This window comes from Coloeus monedula (assembly GCF_965178545.1).
Source record: "Coloeus monedula genome assembly, chromosome: 11".
NCBI lineage: Eukaryota > Metazoa > Chordata > Aves > Passeriformes > Corvidae > Coloeus > Coloeus monedula.
This window is the reverse complement of record NC_138791.1, coordinates 21,568,795-21,586,842: the sequence shown is the minus strand read 5'-3', so window position 1 is coordinate 21,586,842 and position 18,048 is coordinate 21,568,795. Positions and strand designations below refer to the sequence as shown.

General features: G+C 46.1%; 1 long non-coding RNA gene across 2 annotated transcripts; it reads right to left on the bottom strand.

The window, feature by feature from the left end:
* Window positions 1-421: 421 nt before the first annotated feature.
* On the bottom strand, window positions 422-2,748 carry LOC309576913. Of its 2 annotated transcripts, none has more exons than XR_014226725.1 (4): window positions 2,410-2,748; window positions 1,500-2,331; window positions 1,092-1,401; window positions 422-1,002 (listed from the first exon to the last, which is right to left on the bottom strand). It is a non-coding gene; the product is annotated as an uncharacterized lncRNA (long non-coding RNA). The 2 variants fall into 2 exon arrangements; XR_014226726.1 differs by having other exon boundaries at window positions 2,434-2,748.
* Window positions 2,749-18,048: the final 15,300 nt, after the last annotated feature.

Here is an 18,048-nt window from a genome sequence, read left to right as displayed (position 1 = left end):
GGGAGAAATCCCAAGGCCACAGATTTTAGCTGCTGGGACTGGAGCATATTCACAGCAGCGGCTCCAGTGACTTCACACATCCCAACTTGAGTCCCCACGGAACCACTCACACAGTCACACCAGGTTTCCTCACTGCTTCAACCCCAGGTTTGCCATGGCAGAGTCTCAGATGTCTTGTTCCACAAAGCCATTTATTCATGGTGCAGTAACACAGAAACAGCTGGAGCTGCTGAATCCAAGCAGGACCCCAAACAAAGCACCCCTGGATTTGTGTCATTTTTCCCACCATTTTCCCATTTTTATTCACATTTCCCACTTTTTTCCCCTCGTTTCCCACCACTTTTCCTCTCATGCTTCCCGCCCTTCCACCCCCTCACATTTCCCATCAATTTTGGCCTCATGTTTCCTGCCTTTTTTCCCTTATGTTTCACACCTATGTCTCCTCCCATTTCCCGTCTTTTTCCCTCACATTTCCTGCCCTTTTCCCCTACACTACAAATTTCAAGTCCCCGGGCCCTCTCCCATCACACCCATACACCAGAGTGTGCAGCAGGGCAGAGCAGCTCCGGGCCAAACCCACTCAGGCACCCGTGACACGGGAGATCACAAAAGAGGGGATGCAACGAGGAGAGAAAACTCTCAGCGATAAGAATGACTGCAAGCACATCAAAGGGCTAAGGCAAAAGACCTGCGACACAAGATGTCTGAAAGACAGGGAACACCCGATAGACAAGTGACACAACATGCACTGGGACTGCTCTGCCCTGTGCACCTCGGCATTGTGATCAAATGTGAGACTTTATGTGGCCTAAGGGGCCGCTTCTTGGGTATCCCCATGTCCAGAGCTGACTCAAAAATCCCTCCCAGCAAGCCCCAACTCGATACCCCGCTTTCATCCCCTTGACTTATCTCTCAGACGTCCTGGGATGTGAATCCACCTGGGGTGCAAAAGAAGGCCACCTCACCATCCGGGAAGCTCCAGCCGTTGTCGGGCTATTTTCTCTTTAGTCAGCTACAACTAAAAAAAAACCAAACACCACTACAGGAACTTAGTGGCGCATCGGCCAAACCCCGACAATTCCGCCACTCACCATCTCCTAAGAAGGCTGAGGTCCTAGGGCCGCAGGCTTAGGGGCTGACACCGTCGTCGCGGGGTATACCTGGGTTAAGAGGAGACGAGGTGAAGCAGCATTGCCAAAACTTGAGCAGACCCTCACTTCTCCTCCCTTCCTGACTCACCGTAACTCTTCCGTCATTGCCGAAGGCTACCCAGATGGTACCTTCGAATGGAAAATGCAAATGCTTTATCGCAGAGTCCTGTAATACTTCCAGAGGGCTCATGAGGGCAGCGAGCCGGGATTGTCCGCTGGTTGGCGAGGAGGTTCAGCACAAGTGGACTGCCTAAAACACACAAATGACAATGGATGCTGAAAGCTTAGAGTACCAGAACTTGGCACCCAAGCAATAACAACTTTTTCTTTCCACCGGTCACCGCTTACCTCGCTCACTTCACCTTGACTGCTGCTATCTGGCTTTACCTCCTAAAAACAAAGACAAGGAACAATGCTGTAACACAGCCACCATTTACACTTGCCCTGCAAACACAAACGGTGACTGACCTTCCTGTGGAAACACCCTCATCCAGTATGGGGCTCTCTGCCACAGATTTAACCTGTCTGCATCTGAAAGAAAGTGATGACAAAAGTCAAAGTGCTGCATGAGAACTTAATGGCTCCAGCCATCTTGTGTCAATCTAGGAATACCATCTAGAGGCCAAACTACACCCTACGCTACAAATTTCAAGTCCTCGGGCCCTGTCCTATCACACTCATATGCCAGACTGTGCACAGGGCAGAACAGCTCCAGGCCAAACACATGCAGGCACCCGTGACACAGGTGATGACAAAAGAGGGGATACGACGAAGAGAGAAAACTCTCGGTGAAAAGAATGACCGCAAGCACATCGAAGGGCTAAGGCAAAAGACCTGTGACACAAGATGCCCAAAAGACACAGAACACACGATAGACAAGTGACAACACGCACCGGGACTGCTCTGTCCTGTGCACCTTGGCATTGTGATCAAATGTGAGACTCTCCCTTTATGTGGCCTAAGGGGCCCCTTCTTGGGTATCCCCATCTCCAGAGCTGACTCAAAAACCCCTCCCAGCGAGTCCTGACTCGACAGCCCGCTTTCATTCCCTCCGTGGGTCATAGCCCTTGACTTATCTCTCGGACATCTGGGGACGTGAATCTGCCTTGGGCACAAAAGAAGGCTGCCTCTCGCTGTCTGGGAAGTTCCTGCTGTCACCGGGCTGTTGTCTCTTAGTTGGCTACAAATAAAGAAAACCAAACATCAGGACATGAACTTAGTGGCACGTCAGCCAAAACCCAACAATTCTGCCACTCACCATCTCCTAAGAGGGCCGACCCACCTCGTTGCCATGCTCCTCTGGCTTTCTCCATTTGTATTGGGTTTCCATCCTATCCCTCTGCCTCTGCAAAAAAATTATTCATCAATGTCACTCAGACACACAGGGAAAGCTTAACCTTTCCTAAGTTCTCATGTGTCAAAGCAAAGTGCCTAGTATACGACAACAGTGTGCATTAAGACGAAGGGCTAGAAAACTGCGAGACGCTGCCATACTGCCCCCCCTGAACCCCACACAGACCGGCCACGGTTGCTCGGTCCGAGGTGTGACTCAGGTAATGAAGCAAACCTAAAGCTTACCTGTAAAGTCTTCTTTCTATTCCTCCTACCCCCCACTCCATTCCACAGGGCAGAGCAGTTCCAGGCTAAACACAAACAACACATTATGCTACAAACAGCATGACACAAGAATGATAAAAACAGCTTTCGGGGAGAAGAATGATGGCAAGGACTGAGACGATGCCAAAAGAGACGACCAATGGCGTGTCTAAGGAGCAGAAGACAAGACTAACAGAGTGACCTGTTATAAGAACTGTCGGTCTCGATGATAAAGACAGCTGCGAGACAATGTTCAGAACACTCCTCATATCCTTACAAGCCCCAGGAAATTACAACTCACGGCTGGAAAGGATGGACGGCAATACAGCCAGGAACAAGGACTCAAAAGACACCCGACTCGACCCTTCTGAGATGCGATTCCGAGACATGGCCGAGCCCCCCGGTAAAAGAACAAACAATATCAGCATCGTGCCGAGAGGTAATAAAGTCCTCAAAGGGAAAAGGCAGAGATAGCTGATCCAAGGGATCCCAAAGACACTCCAGACAACACAACACACTCGACAGCACGACACAGGCTGGAGCTGCTCTGCACTGCACACCCTACAGTTGCAATCAAAAGTAGAGCTGCTCCCTTTAGGTGTCCTAAGAGGCCCCTTAGAGGGCATCCCTTACCCCTGCACTAATTATTAAATCTCTCCCAGGAATTTCCAACTCACTACTCTGCTATCATCCCATCTCGAGGTCACAGCCCCCGACTTATCTTTCAGATGACTGGTGACATGAATCCACAGTGGATGTGAAATGAGTCCTCCTCGGCTGTCTTGGAAGGCCCCATGATAGCCAGGTTAGCCTCTTAGCCAGCAAGATAAAGAAAACCAAAATCAATGCGCGAGTTTAGGGGCGTATAGGCCAAATCCTAACACTTCGGCTACTCGCCATCTCCTAAGTGCATCCAGGTCGTCAAGTCTCCGGATTCATCTCAAGTCAAAAGCTGTGGCCATTATTTCAATGGACACCTAGGTTAGCAAGGGACAAAGTAACACTGTGCTTCTGTGAGTGTGGTGGATGCATTTGTGTGCTTTAAGATATGTAAATACATCTGCTATGCTTGAGGAAAAGCCTTAGGGGGCCCCTAATGGACACCTTTTCCCACCATGCAGCCTTCAAAACCCCTCCTGGCACTTCCTAAACCAGTTACCCTGCTCACAGTCTCTCTCCCAGTCATAATCCACGACTTACCTATCGGAAGCCTCAATTTCAGATGTCATCTTTGACACGGGGCAAGTCCCTTTTGTGATACAATGAACACACTAAAAAAATTTGAAGTTCTGTACTTGACACAACCCAGAAGTTACAATGCTCCTAAAAAAAAAAAAAAACCAAAACAAAAAACCAAAACAAAACAAAAAAAAACCAACCAACCTGAATTTAAAAAAGTACCTCACTCCCCTGAACACTCAGCCCAAAATCATGAGCTTAAATACTCCCTGTGTTCAATGCTATCTTCTTCATCATGTCTTCAAAGCCTCTGTTGCTTTAGAGGCTGAAGAAAAAGCTGAGATAAGCTGAAACGTTCCCTTCATTGAAATAAGACAAAAGCTCTTATCCCAATCAATCCCAGAGAGGAAATAAACACCTTTGGCAAAGGCTGGGGTTAATATACCCCTGGCCAGGCCTGCCTCTCGTTCCCACAATGCCCTGGAAAAGGGAGGAGGTAATTACCACAAGGTATAAAAGCTCTCAAAGCAGCTGTACCTGCTTGGCTCGTCTGACTGAAATTCAATGTAAGTAAAGGGCTGGAGTAAAGGGCTGGATAGATGAAAAAAAAAAAACTTGTCAGGGAAATGATACCTTCTTTTTTACTACAGCTACATTGAGTGAAAGGGCAGAGACTGGGTAAGAAATAAAACTTCATGTTTTTGGCAGCATAGATAGATAAGTGGGATAATGAGTTGCTAATTTGTATAGTTACACCTTAGTAATTACTAAGTAGTACTCCACATATGACTAAGTAGGATGAAGAAGAATAGCAATTATATGAATGGTGTAACTCTCATTGGGACCTCTAATTAGGGCTATATATGTTACAAAGCAAAATTAACAGACTCCCGGGCAGCGTCAGGGCTACGCATGTGCCGGGCTTGCGTCCATATGAGATATTTCATACCAGGACACGGGTAGAAGTGCCCTGAAATGCAGATTTAAGGCCTTAAAATGCTGAAAAAAGGAGAGCTTCCTTCAACTGAACCCCTTAAAGTGAGGAAACAGGGTGTTTACCTCCACTTAAGCTGATACAATGGCAAATAAATGACTTCTCCCCTTTAATTTAATCCCCTAAACTATTAGGAAAAGATGGGGTTTCCTCACTTTAAATATCTCAAATGATGGAAAAAGGGGGATTTTTCCCTCAGTTTAAACCCTTAAAAAAGGTTAACCCTAATTGGGCTTCTCCCTCAATTTAAACATCAGGATGATGAAAATGCGGGAGTTACCCTTAATTCAAACCCATAAAATAGCACTGTTGAGGTTTTCCCCTTCCATTTAAACTGGAAAATAATGGAAAATGGGGATTCCCTGCCAGCTGATACCCTTAACAGCATAGAAAAGGCAGGGTTTCCTTCAAATGATACCATTAAAATTGCAGGGGAATTGAATTGATTCCCCCTCAATTTGGGCACAGACAATTACAGAAAAGGAAGGTTTTTTTCCCCCAATTTAAACCCTTTTTCTCCTAATAACCCCTCTCATTTCTAGGGGCACTGTGGAGGGACTAGGGGCTCTGTGGAGGGACTGACAAGATAAAAGAGGAAAGTTGAAACTTTCCCCCTGGCACCTCACATGCTGCCCCGCCTGCTCAGCTGCCCAGGTGCCTCCGGCTGTTCCCTAGCCCCTGCTGGACGCTCCAGCTGTTGTTCCTGGAGGGACACTTGGGATGTCTCCACTGGCCTGAATGTCAGTGAAACATTGATACAGTTTATAAATACTCCCTCTGCCTGCTACTCAGTCTTTACTTGTGCATCTGCAGGGAGCAGATTTACTCCATCCTTCGATCCCGTAGCTCTCCGGCCCAAATGCTGGTTCTTGCGGACGCAATCTAAGCAGAAAACTACTACGAGTGTTCGCTTTTAAAGTAAAATTCTTATTACATCTGGCTGCACAATTAAAATAAATACTTGTATTGATGGTCATTGTGGGAAAGCTTTTCAGAGGAGAAAATAACCATTTTGATAGCACAGATGCCATTTTGACAATATTGCATTCTCATGGGTTTGGGAATCCTGCCTGTATAAGACATCTGAAAATTGGTATTTTGCAATTTGATATTTTGAAACTGGGTCACTTCGATATTTTGGAACTTAATATTCTGCTATTTTGAATTAATTTGGTATTTTCAAACCTGGTGTTCTGGTATTTTGAAACTGGGTAACCTCAATATTTTGGAACTTGGTAATTTGGAACTGGGTTACTCTGGTATTTCTGAACTTGTTCTGGCAATTTGAAACTGGGTTACTTCGGTACCTCTGAACTTGGTGTTCTGGTATTTTGATACTGGGTTGTTTTGGTAATTTGGAACTTGGTATTCTGATATTTTAAAACCGAGATTTTGAAACCTGGTTTTCTGGTATTTTGAAATTTGGGTTTCTATTCTTTTGAAACTAGATTATTCTGGTATTTTGGAACCTATTTTTTTGTAGGCTGGCTTTTTGTTATTTTTTTTAGTATTTTGTAACAAGAGCTTTTAGTATTTTTGTAACCTCGGGGTTTGTTTTTTTGTAATCTGTGCTTGGCAGGGACCTGGGGCATCCTAGTTGAGTCTCTTGGCTTCATTCGCCATCTTCCGCTACAATTAACCTAGCACGGGAACTGTTAAATCGCAGATTATACCATGAGACGCTTCCTGAAACAGAAATAAATTCCAGTTAAATGTCTCTTCCTACACTAACACCTGGCCCAGTTTAAATCCATACTTAGCCCAACTCTTCCTCGCCTCCCATTTCCCACCACTCTGCTCAGGGCTTTGCACCTCACGCTCCTTCCTCCCTCACTGGCATCACAGCGGAACATGGTGAGGTTTTGCCTGGCACTCGTGCTCTCCATGCTGATCTTACCGGGAACTCTTCTGCTTTTCACTGCACCAGCCACAACAATATTTGCTCACTAAAATAAATGCTTTCCACAATGAACTGCAGGTGTGAGGGAACAAGTGCCACACAGCAATATTTTTCAGCCTAAGGACAAGTACTTTCTAAGGTTTGGATCCTATTCCAGTGCACCAGAACCAAACCAATCTGCTTCTGCTCTGAAAACATCAGCAACACAAAACTGAGCTACCAGCATGAAGCACCTCGCTGTTCCTACCCTGCCTGTCCCTCACATCCTGCTTTGTTGTGTCCTACGCTACCACGCTACGAGCTGCCGGGAGCAAGATTCACCCCTGAGAGCCATCACACAGATATCCTTGAACATTCCAACATTCAACCATCCAATATTGTAGGAACCTCCTGCATTCCATTCCCTAGTACAGCAACAAGACAAAGTCCTCACTCATCCTGGATCTTCAAAAAGTAGTGTACAAGGTTTAAACAAGCCTCGTGGTTTGAGGGGCACCATCTGCCCAAAAAGCCCAACTCTGCATCCAGATGAAATGAACACCACAAATAGATCAATGAACAACAGATGCACGGGACACTGTCAGCTTGGACCTTCAATTAACTCCGCCCCTGCCGCTGGATTGACACAGCAATGGAAAAACACAAGCCCAAAGATCTCATGAGAGAGCACAAAACATATTGAACACTGCTTCTAGAAGGTGCCACATCATTATTTAAAGGTGTGGCTCAGTTAAAGAGCAATACCAACAAAGCCCACAGACAAAAAGCCTGTTCTCCAAGAACAGAGCTGTGCATTTCAATTCTCCTTTCTCCAACAATTCCCACCAGACCTAAAGCTGACACAAGAAGCGCTCGGTGCCCACAAATCTAAATCCAGACCTGGCCATCCCTACACCAGCAAGTCCAAACACACAGTCTCAGACAATTTACATTAATTCACACCTCACATTTAGGACACAGCTCCGGCTGCAGCACAAAGTCAGCGCAGACAAATGATCCCCAGGAGCCGTGGAATTTTCTGCTCCTCCTGCAATAGCGTTTATGGCTGAACAGTTCAGAAAAAGGCCTGAGCACACAGGACTGGAGAATAAAGACCAAGCAACAACCGCAGTGCTTGGAAGGGGCCTGGGGCATCCCAGTCCAGGCTATTGGCTTCTTTTCCCTTTTTTCACGGCAATTAACCTGGAATGGGGACTTTTTAATCCATCCAGACAATCGACACATTTCCTGAAGCAAATCCTCCACATAAATGGGAAGTACAGAAAAGCTCACTGCCACATTCAGAAACCCTTCAGCAAAACACTTGGAAAAGCAAAGCTGTACGGGATTACCTGGAATGCCAGGGAACTGAAGTGAAGGTGGGAAACCAGCCCATGGCAAACAGCTGCCACTGCTTCTCACTCCAGTCACTACACAAGCGCAGCTTCCCTGGAATTTCATGCTCAGCGTCTCTTCCAAGCTCAACAGGGGAACAAACAGGTACTCCAGCATCTCCCTCCTTTGTACTTTGGGCAGCACAGACCCATCGGGAGGAAATGCAATCCAAAGGTAGATCTAAACATGGGACTTCTGCTCGCCACTCTCTCTACCTTTTCTCCAGCTTAGCCCTGGGCTAGGAAACAAAAGACAACAAACATTTAAAAAACATCCTTGAGGTGTCTTGAGGATGCCCAGGCCTGGGAGACAGGCCTTCCCACCACCCTCTTGGCCTTTTCCCAGTCTGACTAACTCTGGAAATGTGCACCCAAACCCAGGTTAGACAGGTTGGGGTGTGTTCTGCACACCAAAGACCACAGCCCCAAGCACCGGGAGCCTGAAGATGCTCTGGAGTACAATTCACAGCCTCGGTGAACCCTGCCATAGTAAAGCAAAGGGGTTTTTCCTCCTCTGAGAGAGGAAAATGCACAACAGCAAGGGCTGACCGAGCCCTTGTGGTCAACTGTGTCACTGAACAGGCTCACTCTGCTATTGTAAAATACTACAAACCCTGTGGCTCTGGGGTTCAAAAGCTAGTTTTAGGTCAGCAAAAAGCTCTCCAGCTGGGACAATTCACTGAATTCACTGGTAGATCCCAAAATCTGTTTTCAAGTTTATAAAAACCTACACAAAAAAGTTCCGAGCACACTGGAATTAAAGGTGCTTCAGGCACAGGTTCCCTGAACTCTGGGAAAACTGTCCTGAGTCTGGCTTTGGGCTGCTCCCCCTGCACACTGTGCTCTCCAGACCAACCATCCTGCCTGGGAAGGCTAGGGAGAAGGGAAGGGGCATTGGAGACCCTCTAGGAACCCCCAGCCCCACTGCCAGCAAGCAATGACACTGTCAGTGCCTGCAGCCCTCACTCCAGTTTGTGTCAGTGGGTAATTCCTGATGTAGCACTTGGAGATAGAGGTAAGGGGTGGCCCTGGCAGTGCTGGAGCAGCAGTTGGACCTGATGGTCTCAAAGGGCCTTTCCAACCTCAGGGATTCTATGGGACACCCAGTGACTGGCCCACCTGCACAGACAGGCACGGGAAGCTGTTACACACATTAAACTGCCATGAGCCAGAGCACTCCAGGGCATCCTCGAGAGCGTGCAGAGAGCAGGAAAAAAGACACAGTTACAGCACCGATCCTGCTCCGTGCTTTCCCACTGGGGCATGAACACCATTTCATCCTAATCTTGAGAGCTCCAAGGAAACTAACTATTGAGCTAGCAGTGAAAATGCCACTTTCCTGACACTCCTGGCCCAGAACTGCACTCCAGCAGGTTTCTGTGGGAATCTGAATTACATGTGCAGTTCAGAAGCTGCACATCCCTAAACCAATCCCTTGGGAACATGAAGCTTTCCACATGCATTTTGTACTTCAATGTGTACTTTCAGTACATTGGGACAGCTTAAATCAGAACGAGATACTTGGTGACAGCACAGCATTAGATCAGGGACATGAGGAGACTCACCAGACAACATTCACTATGGATTCTCCATTCCCATCTTTCCAGCTGCAGCATCCTCATTTCTCAAAGTTCTGTTTCAAGGACTCCCCTCAGAAAATGGATTGCTGGTCTCAGTAGCAAGTCCCCAAGAGCATTTTTTCTCTCTGCAAACAGCAGGAATGACCAAGGACAGGTTCAGTCATAGGAAAAGCAGAGGATTGTGATGATTAGACAGCTTTCCCTGTGAGGGCTCCAGTTTCTACCTGCCATCCCTGAGCAGCTCTGCCTTGGTCCCACCTGCCTGCTCTGAAACACTTCCGTGGGGTTTAACTCCTGCTCTTTGGATCTGCCCATCTCCACTGCTCTGACAGGCAGCACCGACAGCACAGCAGGGGAACACCTGAACAGGTACAGCCAGGGGCACACCAAGGCCACCAGGTCCTGCAGCACAGCTTCTTGTGCTTCAGGGCTTCTGGTTTTTGGTACAGATTCACTGGAATTTAACCTCGTAAAAGTCATCTGTCAAGACCTGACAATAACTCAGAAATTCCGGTGCGTCACTGCACCACTGCGTCACAGCTACTGTACAAGCTGTGAGAAGCAGTGAACAAATCACGACCTAACAGATAAATCAGGGCACCTATTCAACCAACAGCAGCTGCAAGAAAGGCATTGAGGCAGCACCTCACGAAACTGCATTAAAAGAAATGCCAACACCTTGAGAATCGCTTTAGTGCTAAATACCTAAAGCAAAGCCAAAAGTGATTTTCAGACACTTGGGAAAAGTCCATCCCGTTTTACCCAATCTCTGGGGCTTGTTTCCAGCCTGCTGATGTTCATTTCCCAGCTCCCACGTGGCTGCCAGCATTAGAGCTGGTTCCACACACAGACACACGAGGCTGCTGTGAGTTGCCATTTCAGCAGTTCCTGGGAACGTGAATACCACCCACATCTCCCACCTTGATCAGCCAAGAGCCCATCCAGCACTCACCGAGAGCTGCTGGGAGCTGAAATTCTCCCTGCTCCCCTGCCTGGGAAACCCTGCCTCCAGCTCCGGTCCCCGCTACTTCTCACCTCCTGGGACAGAGGAGCTGCATCCTTGCTGGCTGCGCCCGGCTCTGACAGCTCCGACGTTCGGAGAGCGGCGGGAGCGAGGGGAGGGCGCGAGCAGCCCGGTCCGGTACCGCGCGCGATTCGAAGGGTCCTCGTCAGGAGCGGGGCGGTGCGACCGGGACGGAGCCGACCACGCCGCTGCCTGCCGCCGCCCGCGTGCCTCCCGCCCCACCCCGGCGCCGCTGACCCCACCACCCGTGTCCGCACCCCGGGAAACGCCGCGGAAAATCGCGCTGAAAGCGGTGGGTCGCTGTCGGCGGCCGGGTCAGGTTCAAGCAGCCGAATAGATGCGTTTCTGAGGAGCGGGCTCCTTCCCCGGCGCCGGTTTGCCATTACCCAGAAGCGCATGCGCACGATGGCGCCATCTTTGGAAGGACAGGACACGCCGCGGGACGGGTCGCCATCTTTTGTCGGGCATCACGTGACTCGCCACAGCTCCGCCATCTTGGGTGCTGGCAGAAGCTACTTCCGGCTAAGGTGCCATCTTTTGTGTGGTATGGCAAAGAGCCCCGCTCCTCTGAAAGGCGTCTTTTCCGCTGCCTGAGCCTGATCCCGACTCTACTCTTGCACCATCTGTGTCCCCACACCGGAAAGCGCCCTGCGAGATCGTGCTGCAAGCCCGGGGCCGGGGTCGAACTCAGACACTCAGAAAGAGGAGAGAGGTCCTGCCGCGGCGCCATTTTGTCAGCCCCCAAGCGCATGTGTACCCGGCCGCCATCTTGGGGAGGACAGCGTCACCTGCGCCCCCGAGCCGCCATCTTGAGTGTGGTATTTGCCACCCGGCGGCTGCAGTGCGTCATTCTGATCACTCGGTGGCAGCAGCGATTTACGTCCCAGCCAAAATCTCAGCTCTACGGAGACAGGAAAAAAACCACTGAATACTCAGAGCTATTTCTAGTGCCTTTATAGAGGTATTTTCTTCAATTTTTCAAGCCCTTTATTGTTTAATTTATTTATACAAAAGTTATATTTGCCTTTTTAAACCCTCTATATCTATATTTGGAATTTCTTATACTCTTAAGATCCTGCGTAAGAAAAGCTACAGGTTTTTTTATTTTTTGCTAAAACACACCCCCCCAAACTTCCAAGCATTTTTGGGCTGTAACCTCCCTTTTTTGAGAGGACCCCACCTGACCCATCTCATACTCTACTCACCTTCTCCTTCACTGCATCTCCCTTCTCCCAGTGACACTGGGATGCCCCAAATGACATCATCACCCCCCAGACTCCAATTCCCTCCCTTTTTCCTCGCCACCAAAGAAGGCATAAAATGAATCAAACTACCCTGGACACCAGCTTTAATAATGCTGTTCACATACTCCATCCCCCCTCCAAAAGGGGCATCTGCTAGAAAAATAAAGGGGAGTCAGCCCCCCCCAAATCATTAAAGTCCCTCCCTGGCTCCTGTCCCGCAGGCTGGCGGCTGCCCCACAGCAAAGGGGCAGTGTGTCCGAGGATGGTGCCTTGTCGCCCATTCAGGCTCTTTGCCCCGTCCTTCCTCTGCTATGGCGCTCCAGCCAGTGCCAGATGCCTCACCCCTTCCCTGTGACCCTGCTGCAGGGAGATCATTCTGTGAGGCTGGGGGACATAGCTGTACCACAATAGGAACCTGCACTCACAGACCCACTGCAACAGCTCTAGCCCTCATGCCGCTACCACGTGTCTCCCTTGGTCAATACAGCAGCTGAAAGTCAAGTGGGAAAATTTGAAGAGTAAAATGAAAAGTAAATAATCCTATGGTTATCCTTCTGTTGTCTCTCACTGCTGTGGCAGGCAGAGCACCTTCAACATAGACACAAACACAGACACACACTGCACACGAACAGAAGTAACCCAGTGACATAAAAAAATCTAAGAACCATGAATACAGGACCAGAGATGACATTGGGCCCCACAGCTGGGGCCCAGCAGGAACAGGGGCCTGATCCCCACCATGTATCATCTCACTGACAGCCTCTCATCCAGTGCAAAGGCAAGGCAAAGGTGGTTGGTAAGGGTTTATTCTGTCACGCACGTAACAAGTCCCTGCAGCAAGTCTGCTCCATCACTTGGGGGCCCTGACATCTCAACCCAAGTTGTACTAGTGTCACACTTGAATTTAACAGAAAACGGAATAATGCAGGCAAGTATTCCATGCAAGAAAATTAAGAATGTACAGTGTTAACATGCAGTAATTTATTAACTTCTCCTCCTGAACTGCATGCTCCCAACTACCAGGAAGAAGTAAGGATATTACCACCTTTTAGAAGAATCAGTGTCAAAATGCCACTGCCCGACTACATACTTAAATAATTTTGTAGTTCCTTTCAAATGGGCATTTATTATTGCAAAAAGTGTATTTTTTAATATTTAAAAAAGCAGGAAACACATTCTAATTACTGTCAAACTCTTCAAAATACAAAAGGAAATAATAAAAATTATTTGCCAAATCTTTTTTTTATGTCTTCTGTCCTTTTATAGGACATTGGACATAGGCACTTGGTAATATTACATGTACACAATGTCTACTCCTTATGAGTACCACACAGCTTCACAGATGTACAAAAGACTACAAGCATGCAGGTGGAGGGAAATATGCAAATATACAGCTGTTTACTAAAACTGTTCCATTTCACAAAATTGAAAACATGAGCATGTATTTGAATATGAAAGCATATGTGTCCCACTGGTTTTGTTTCCCTGGTACATTTATAAATACGACAGTATGCAGTTCACTTATAAATTGTAAAAAAAAAAACCCCACCTAGATGTCATTTCCATTTAACCACGCTGTGATCTAACAGTAAAGCCGTGTGAAGTATCTTAAATTCACAGTACACAAGTAATACATCACATTATTGCATATTAAAAAAATCCCATGAGACTAGAAAGCAACTTGAAGCATTTTATGACATATCTTCCAACAAAACACAATAATTAACAAGTGATTTTACATTCATCAGAGTTTTTCAAGCATCCAAGTAAACATAGCGTTACATCAGTTCCAACCACAGTTGGAACAACAATTCTAACCCTAACCAGAATTTTTTTTTCTTCTTGCAGCAGAGACATTCTTCTTGTGGAGCTGCACAGTAATCTCAAAGTACGTGATGTTGACATGGATTCAGGATAATGCTATGATAACCTTCCTGACACACAGGACACTTCTTTGATTGAAGCTGAAACGTTACCCGTAAAAAAATTACTGCAGTCAGTAAAAACAATTTCAAAGTACACAGTTGTGCTCTAGCAAATCCATGCTTAGCTGTACCAAATAAAATTCTAAGTTAACAGCACAAAGGATCTCAAGTATGCCCGTGCATAAACAGCTACGAAAATGTGCCATTAGGTAATGAACCTAGACAAGCAATTATTTACTCCAATCCTTTGATTTTTGGTACTTCCACTGGATGTAGTCCAAGATTTCTTTTTCACATTCTACTAGTTAAGACCTCCCCAGAAACTCCTGCAAGCATATTATAGATGGGTTTTAAAAGGTAGAAATTATATACAGCTGCCAAGTGCACTGCAAGATTAGGACAAACTGAATTTGCACAGAGACCACAGATGTTTTCAGCAAGTCACAAAGGTGCTTAGGTATTAATTCGTATTAACACCAAAGAAAATAAGACATCTAGTTACCTTTGAGGCTATATGCCTATTCAGTACTAAACCAAGAAAAATAATCAGTCCTGTCCTGTCCTGTACACCCGTCGAAGAAAAGACAGAACTGAAAGACATAGATAATCTTGTTAAAAGAATGGGAAATCAGATAATGTTCTGTGCATGGCTCTGAGGCACAATTTTTAGACAAAAAAAAAAGTAAAACTCTGTGAATTAGACTGGATGGCCAAAAGGGATATATCTTCCTTGCCTCACAGTACTACCTATATGTAAGGAAGCTGCCTTTCCTTGCTGTGACATGTAACACCAGCAAGGAAACTGTGGAAAAAATTAGGAAACTACAGCATTTACCAGAAGCATTTCTAATACATTTAGGAAGCACTTTCATAAGAACACAAAGAGCATATAACCAGAAATAATACTCTGCACAAGGCTTGAACTGACCAGCATCAGGGATGGATCAGGTACTCAGTGATTGCAAAGCCCATTTCCAGAACACGAGTTCTCATGTTATTACTATTTTACCACCTAGGAAATAGAGTGTGCCAGTCTTGATGTCAGGGTGTAAGTCTGCAGTAATAGTAAATCAAAGAATGGTAGAATGGTTAAAGTTGGAAGGGACCTGCTATGGCAGGGACATCTTTCACTAGATCAGGCTGCTAACAGTCCATTCATCAAACCCGTATCTCTCCAGTGTGGCACCAACAATCATCCACAGCTTTTCCTCGGTTTGCTAATGCAGCTACTCCACCATAGAAGGCTACTAGATTAGTCATGCACAATTTGCCCTTGGTGAAGTCATGTTTGGCCATCTTTAACTGCTTCTCTGTCTCCCAAATGTTTTCACTTGTCTTCCAGGGGGATCTGCTCCATGATCTTAGCAGGCACAAAGGTGAGGCTGACCAGGGAGCAGATCCCAAGGTCCTTGTTTTTACCCTTTTTAAAAATGTGTGTAATGTTTCCTTTTTTTCGGTCACTGGGGATTTTGCCTGAGTGCCAAGACTTTTCAAGTATCATTGAGAATGGCCTGGCAACTACATCAGCCAATTCCCCCAGGACCAAAGAATGCAACTGATTGCATCCCATGGACTGCTGCATGTTCACGTTCCTCGCGTGGTCCCAAACCTGATCTTTGTTTTCGACGGCTACTATTACGTATTCCCCTGCACCTCCCTGTCTTGAGGTGTAGGGGCTTGAGAGATGCAGGAAGAGAGGCTACCATTGAAAACTGAAGTGAAAAAATTGCTGAGTATCTCAGCCTTCTCCATGGCAGTTGCCTTTACTTTTCCTGTCTTCCTTACCAGGAGAGCATGGAGGGTGTGATGTGTGCATTTTCTTTAATTTTCCTTTTCTGTTCAACACACTTGTAGAAACCCTTACCATTATTCTTTGAATCCTTTGCCAAATTACACTCCAGCTGTGTCTTGGCTTTCCTGACCTCATCTCTGCTCCAGGCAGCATCCCTGTAATGAGAGAAAAGTATACACTGAAGATAAGCATGAGGTTACAAGTAATTTGGAATTCAGCCATCCATGGGTTCCAGATCTACTGCCTATTTAAGTGCACATATTCCAGGATTTGGCACATTTCACATTCATAGAGGTGTGTTGCAAGAATGGCACGCATTTTCAAGAAATGTCCACTACAACTGCCCTGACCTATTAAAACTGGCGTTCAAACACTGCATGGTTATAGTGCTAACATTCATAGTAAGAAGTAATGCCATAGCCAGATGACAACACAGGACATAAATCTGAAACTGCATATTAAAGAAACATCTTCCAGTTGTAAACTGAGGCATAGCATTCTTGCTAAAAAGGGATTATACAGACCTGTATCTCTACAGTGTCTTCTAAACTACACGAAAAAATTAGATACCCAGGAAATGCCAGATTTGGAATGTAGAAGTAGAGATTTGCATTCAACATTTCAAGAACTTCCAACAAATGCCCACGGTGTACCAGGCATCTAATGTATTCTTACCTTCACTGGCTAACAAGTCTTTTTTTGTGGACAGGCTCCTTCATCTTCTTTATGTGGCATCTAACAGACACTGTATGAGGAAGCAAAGAAAGCAAGAAAATCAAAATTAAATTAACAAGACCTATCTTATAGCTTTTGAAATGTACATTTCCAAATACACGTAGTTCTGTCATCACCTGTATTCTGGAGAGGCTAATAACACATGCCACGTATTAAACAGTCACAAAATTGTAAACCTAAGCCTCATAACTGTATAAAGCCAACATGAAATCAGAAGCCCTGTGTTACAGGTTTCCCAAACTCCTCATTTCGTTCAAAAGCCGGAAGCTTTTGGAATGCCAGCTATAACATGAGCTGTATCAGCTGACTTTCTGGTATAACCTCCCAAGCACTGCATCAACTCAAGAGGTGTGAATGAATGAGCTATGTGTAAAGGATTACCTGTATAAAGCGTCTCACTCATACACATGCAGATAGACTGCTGAAGGGTTAAAAAGGATGGTGTTCTGAAACTCTCAGGTTCCCCAACCCTCTTTCCTTAACCCCTTCCTCAGTGTCTGGATGAGATGAAGTGGTTGTATGGTTGTGTTAATCATGACCATTCATCCTCCAGAGGCAGGGGTTGGAGCGCAAGGACAAAGGTAGTAACCACAGTCTCCTACTGACCAGCATTCAGCCTTTCAGCACTTAAGACACTGCAAATCCTCTTTTGCCAGCTCAGTATTTTGAGTCAAGGGAAGGCACATAACAATCAATGTGCATTCAAAGGCATAGTCCGTCTACCTATGCTCATTATTAATTCAGCTGCTGCTATTAGTACTAGAGGTCTGTAATTTTACAATAGAACAATTATAGAATAATTCACTACAGCTACTAAAATGTTACTGTGTGACATAGAATGTAAGTGAAAAAATCCAGCAATGCACAGCTCTGCTGTGACACCTGGTGTCAGGGCCAAAGTAAGTGACTAGGTCAAACTACAGCTCCCTCCTTTGATTTTCAGAGAAGGAATTTGGGGGGGGCTTTCTGTGAGTTGACAGAAAGTCAGCCTAAATATCCATCTTCTCTAACTGATGGTGCAGGGACTGTCCTTCTCGGCCAAGCCACAACGAAGTCCACACTTTTTCACCCCTGGAGGTGGAAAACTGAAAAATGTGGAGCTGTCATTCATATGTTCCATTACCCTCATCTCATTCACATGTTACTGGACTCATACCTTCCATTTCTAGGACATGTTTCTTTTTCCTCAGGTTCAAACCCATTACTTGGCCTCAGTGTCACCATATATACTGATTCTCATTTGCCCCATTTTTGTTTCTTGCTTCTTTTACTGCTCCTTCCACCAGAGGCTAAGCTTCTTTTTTCTTATCACATCTTTCCCATTACTACCGATCACCTTCAGGATCCTTAGGGTGTCATGTCCACGTGGGGCATGGGCAGTCCAAACAAAACATCCACATATGTAAAGTGGTGCATGACTTATTCCTACTTCATGAAGCTGCTAATATCAGTGGTTATTTTTCAGACCATTACTCAGGATATTGCCCTATAATTTTCTTGAACTTATTTTTAATAGTCTGCTTCATTCTTTTTATTTCTCCCGAGTGCTGTGGGT